Source organism: Trichechus manatus, unplaced genomic scaffold (assembly GCF_000243295.1).
Source record: "Trichechus manatus latirostris isolate Lorelei unplaced genomic scaffold, TriManLat1.0 scaffold00172, whole genome shotgun sequence".
NCBI classification, from domain to species: domain Eukaryota; kingdom Metazoa; phylum Chordata; class Mammalia; order Sirenia; family Trichechidae; genus Trichechus; species Trichechus manatus.
In genome coordinates, this window is record NW_004444108.1 from 58,891 (window position 1) to 65,218 (window position 6,328).

A 6,328-nucleotide genomic window follows, 5' to 3' on the forward strand; every position below is an offset into this window, starting at 1 on the left:
CAAAACAAAAGCAAAGAAGTTTCTTAGACACATACAAACACTTTGAGGGACAGAATAGCTGGGGCTGGGGCCTGGGGACCATAGTTTCAGGGGACATCTAGGTCAATTGGCATAACATAGTTTATAAAGAAAATGTTCTACATCTCACTTTGCTGAGTAGTGTCTGGGGTCTTAAAAGCTTGCAAGCGGCCATCTAAGATACATCTATTGGTTCCCCACTCGGAGCAAAGGAGAATGAAGAAAATCAAAGATAAGAGGAAAATACTAGCTCAAAGGATTAAAGGACCAAATGAACCAGAGACTACACCAACCTGAGACCAGAAGAACTAGAAGGTCCCCAGCTACCGCCATTGACTGCCCTGACAGGGAACACAACAGACTGTCCCTGACAGAGCCGGAGAAAAATGTAGAACAGAATTCAAATTCATGTAAAAAGACCAGACTTAATGGTCTGACAGAGATTGGAGGAACCCCCGAAACTATGGCCCCTGACACTGTTAACCCAGAACTGAAACCATTCCCAAAGTCCACTCTTTTGACAAAGATTAGACAGGACTATAAAACAAAAAATAATACACATGAGGAACGTGCTTCTTACTTTAATCAGATCTACGAGACCAAATGGGCAGCTCCTGTCCAAAAGCAGGATGAGAAGGCAGGAAGGGACAGAAATTGGTTGAATGGACATAGGGAACCTGGGGTGGAAAGGGGGAGTGTGCGTTCACATTGTGGGGATTGCAACCAATGTCACAAAACAATATGTGTATAAATGCTTGAATGAAAAATTAACTTGAGCTGTAAACTTTCACCTAAAGCACAAATAAGTAAATAAATAAATATGCATGGTTCATAACAACAAAATCTTGTTTACTTGGATGTTGGTCCTGTTAATAATCTTTTGGAAATGTAAATATCATAATATATGCTGATTCTGATTGAACTTACAGCCCTTGAATTGGTGAAAAACTGGTTTCCAGAAATTGTTCCTCACGGCAAAGAAAGAACCTAAATAGTAAATTTTAGCCTGTAGAAATACTTAAAAAAAAAAGTGGTAGCTAGGGCCAGGTCACCGTGATCCTTGAGGGACAAAGTAAAGATTTTGTATTGAGATGCTAACTTCAGTTCTGAAAAATGAGAAGAGTTATGAGCAGATGAGGAGCAAGAATAAATTCCAGGCAGAGGAGTTGTCATGTCCAACGCACAGAGGAGTGAGTGGCCGCGTGTCTGTGGGAGAGTTTCTGAGAGGTGATCTTGGTGGTGACAAGGTTAAGGAGAGATGATCCCTGTGAAGGAGGTCGGGGCCAGGCCACAAAGTGCCTACTATACGCAAGGTGGGCACACACCACAGCCACGCCAGCCACCTTCTGCAGTATGGCCCGCTGATTCTGATAGGAGGGCTCAGTTGAGGTCCACATTATCACACTGACGAGGAAGAACAGTGAGTCCAGGCCCCAGATGCTGTCTGCTGTGGCCATTATGTTCTCTTTGCTGAGCTCAGAAGCAGAAGGGCCCAGGAAGCTACTTCTTGAGACAGTATGAATTACACTCCTGGTGGAGGCCTGTGCCCTTGGAGTGGGGGAGGTTGAAGAAAGAGAAGCAGAACAAACAATGGGGCAGTATGAGTTAGAAAATATGGACAAAAGAGAGAGAATGCCACAAAATGCCGGAAGGAGCAACCCATGGAAGAGTCTCTGGCAAATGCCCAGGTATTCTCTCTGAAGAGGACCTGTTCCCACAGGCTGATGCAGCCTTATCTCTGTTAAAGTATCTGATCACTGCTTTCACATGAGCATTCCACGAAACAACCCAGGCCTCTTACAGTGAACTTCTTAAGTCCACAACAGGGAATTCCCTCTGTGTTCTGAACTGAGAAGGCCCTTGGCAAAATTGTGAGACAGTTGAGGGTGATGTTTACCAGTCCCACATACACTTGTAGGCCTGTTCTTCGCCCAGGACTTTGCTGTGGTCTCAGCAAGGGTGCTAGTCAATTGAACTTAATGTGTTGCTGCCACACAGCATTTTGAAGGCTTCTGCTCAGGCATCCTGACACTCCTTTCCAAAGGGCAGACTGGAGGGCTAGAGGGTAGGGCAAAGATCTGCTTTACTTCTGAGAGTGGAAATCAGAAAACTGCAACTCAGTTCTCTTCGTCTAGAAAATCATTCTAGAAGCTTAATGTGACTGAAGTTTCTGGAGTGATGGGAAGGAAATACAGGGTGTGATAGGATGATGCTGGCCTCATACTGTGGGAATTATGTGTTCATTAATTGCTTTGACAAAAATTTTTGAGTGCCTCCTAAATGCCAGGCATTGTTCAAGGTGCCATGGTTATAGCAGTAAACATATATTCTGTGGTTTCATATTTTAAATACTATGTGGAAGAAGAACACAACCACAGGACTTGGAAAAGGCTCTTCCTCTTCCTTGGTATATCTCAATAATGATTCATCCCAGGACATTCTAGAATGATGGGAAGTGCTAGTAGTCTGGTTAGATCATTCAGTGAGTTGAGGACATGTCAATCATTTCTGACTGGCAAATCAACTGGGCGCTCAGGCTAGGAGGGGATATGTAATTGGTATCCCAAAAGTGGGTAAACTTTGAAATAGGAAGAAAACTATTTATCCAGTGATGGATAAGTTTCAGCTTTTCCTGATTTACGTCAGTGGTGTGCCAAAGGAGCTGTCAGAGTGAGCAACCAGGCCCAGGTACAGACGGTAAGGGGGGCATTGTCTGCAGAGAATTTAAAAACAATAATAAAACTGACTAAAAGTTAGTGTATTTTTTATTAACACCATACTCAAAATGCTAAACTGTGTTAGTGGTCAAACATTTCTCCCTTGCCAGAGGAACACTCTAGCACACCCCCTCGCTCTTGGCACACCAGCGAACTCGTCTATTAAGTACTCTAAGCCCTATTATGGTAGAAACAAAAATCCTACTTTTCCTAGGAAACATATTGTCACGTTTTATCAGCATTCTATTATCATACTTACTACTGAAGCATTTTACAAATGGCTTCCTAGGAAACACAGATTCACATAATGTTAAAACCCGTTACTTAATAAAAGTGGTCTATGGACAAATAAGTTTGGGAAGCAAAAAAGTAGCAGGTGTTCATGCAGCGTTAGTCACAATAGGCAAAAGGTGGAAACAACCCAAGTGTCCATCAACAGATGAATGAATAAACCAAATGTGCTACATACCATACAATGGTGTATTATTCAGCTATAAAGAGAAATGAAGTTCTGATACATGCTACCACATGGAGGAACCTTGAAAATACTATGTTAAGTGAAATAAGCCAGACACAAAAGAAAAAATATTGCATGATCCCACTTACATGAAATATCTGGAATAGGTTAATCCACAAAGACAAAAGAAGATTGTGGTGACCAGGGGTTGGGGAGAGAGAAATGGGAGTGAATAGGAGTAAAAAAATATTTTTCAAAGAGAAAATAAAAAAATATTTTACAGGGTAAAAGCCTGAGGTTCAGAAGTTAACCAAGGTGATTCAGATAAAATAAAGACTAGAACAGACAGCAAGGACTCAAATCCAGGTTCCCTTGTACTTACCACACATTGTTTGGATAATTAAATAATTGTTGACTATAGAAAAGAGTGAATAAACTTCACTTCATTTGCTAAAAAAAATGTTAAACTAGCTAGGTTCAGGAGAGAAGACAACAATTTTAATAAACATAAAATCTCATAGAATAAGGTACTAATATCAAGGATTAAAAAAATAAAGTGTATAATTCAGTGGCATTTAGTCCATTTATGAGTGTGTAAAACCATCATCTCTGTCTAGTTCCAAAACACTTCGGCAGCCTTTCTTGATCTAGACATTGAGACTCTCTGCAGTGGAGGGGGTCTGGGCAGTATGAAAATATAGCAGCTATGAACATGCAAGCCAGAAAGACTGCATAGGAATCCCACCTCTGTTCACTCACTGGGCAACATGGAGCAAACTACTCAACCTATATAGGACTTAGTTTTCTTATCTCTAAAACAGGGATAATAATAGAACCTACCCCAACCCATAAGGCTGTTGGAGTATTAATTGAGAAACAGTGCTGAGACCTGTCCCTTCTCCATCCATCAAAGAGAATGCACCCTAGGCCTTCTTGACCAAACTCAGAGCTTCTTTTAAGCATATATTCAAAAAGAGGGAAAATAGTTAAAAGATTTTGAATACCATTCTGGTGACCATAATGATACCAAAGCAAACCTAGACTCTCATATCTTATTTGTTTTTCAGAGAAAATCTTATTTACACATAGTCCTGTAATTTTTTAAATTGTGGTGAAAATATAAAAACATTTGCCAATTCAAAATTTCTACATGTGTAATTTAGTGACATTGATTACATTCTTCCTATCCTTTTCCAAATTATTCCACCACCATTAACAGAAACTCAATACCCCCTAAGCAAAAACTTCCCCCTTCTCTCTCCTTCCCACCCCTAGTAACTGCTAATAATCTGTGGTTTTTGTAGACTTGCTTATTTCATATAAGTGAGATCATATAGTATTTGTCCTTTTGCTCAGCATTATGTTTTCAAGGTTTATCCATGTTGTGACATGTATCAGGATTTCGTTGTTCTTTCACACAGTCCTTTAATTTTGAATAAATTGTTCTTCTGTATTCATTGATCGCATAAACAATGTTTTGTTGGCTTTTGCCTCATAGCAAGTCCCTGTAATACTTCCGTCTGTTCCCACTGCTGTCTCACGCGTGCTCACAAACAGGTCTGTCACCTTTCATACCTGTCTGACCCGAGCAGCCACACTGTGGGGCCTAACAAGGGATATAATACCTGGGAAGGAACTGCAGTGGCATTGGGGTGGGAACCCCTGAGGTGGCAAAGCTATTAAAGATTCAGCTGCAACATGGGTGAGAATGTCCCCTCCCTTCTGTGCCTCTTTCTTTCTTTCTTTTTTTTTGTTAAAGGAGTAATAAAGCAGGGATTCCTGTGCCCCACTGTTCTAAACGGCTTTGAGAAGATAGCTCTTTCTCGTCTCCACAGAACTCAGACATGAGCCCAGACAGCTGGACTGTGACAAAAATCTGAGTCATAAACCCTGGGTGACAAGTTGGTGCATATTCATGAGAAAGTAGGGTTTTTGAGGGCAGGAAATGTGTCTTAGTCACCACCACATTTCCAGTTCAGTGGTCCTTGGCAGAGAGTGGATCCTCAGTAAATAACTGCTGGCTGCCAGATGCAACTTACCACTGCATTGCCAATGCTTTCTCAATAACAAGGCCGTGAGTATTTAGTAATTTCCCAGTCCTTCATTCAGTAGGTTGTAACTCCAGGACCTGGGAGCCTTTCTTTAGGCAGAACAGGTGATTTAATGCCTTATCTATAATGGGATGATTTAAAAACACTCTGAAAACCACCCTAAAAAAAGATTTTCCCAATGGTACTGAAAACTCCATGAACAGAAGTTTTTCCATTTGTGTTATCCTCATTAACTTCTTTGAAAATGCCTCGTTGTTGTTAGTCGCTGTGGAGTCAGCAACCCCATGTGTGCAGAGTAGAATTGCTCAATAGAGTTTTCGAGGCTGTGACCTTTCGGAAGCAAATCTCTAGGCCTGTCTTCCAAGGCATCTCTGGGTAGATTCAAACCGCCAACCTTTTGGTTAGTAGTTAGCAGCTTAACAGTTTGTACCACCCTGGGAAGGGATATCCACATTGGGCCTTTTGTTCCCTATCAGGAGAATGAGTTGGTCACATAAACTAACAGGTAAGGACAGCTGCCCAGTTAGGAGGGTTAGATTTGCCCTGCTCCATTATTGCTAAGCAGGTAGACTCAAGGGTTCCTCTGGACATTCCTACCCAACCTTCAACACTAACTGAAAATATAACTCACACCTCTTCTGTCTGGAGACAGTCTCAAGTCTTTCAGTCCTATTTCTTAGGAGCAGCCACCCCACCTCCTGCTTCCCTTCACCTCCACATGATCCAAAGAGAGAGCCTATTGCTGGCTGAACGGTTACTATTATGGCTGATTTTGTTTTCTTTATAAAAATGATAGATGTTTCCTATTTAAAAAACTCCCACCCATCTTTATGTGACTTGCATTTGAGACCAGCCAAAGGACCTGCCAGCGAGGCCAAGCACAGACTGACGTTTACTGAACATCTGACGTGGGCCAGGTACCCAGCCAGATGAGGACTTCCTCCTCGAAATCACTTTGTCACACAGATGTTATCATTTCCATGTTTACCAAGAACAAAGCTGAGGTTCTGAGGGAATAAAATAATTTAGGCAGGGTCACGAAGCTGGGCTGAATCCCATAGATCCTGCTCTCTTTTCCATAGTAA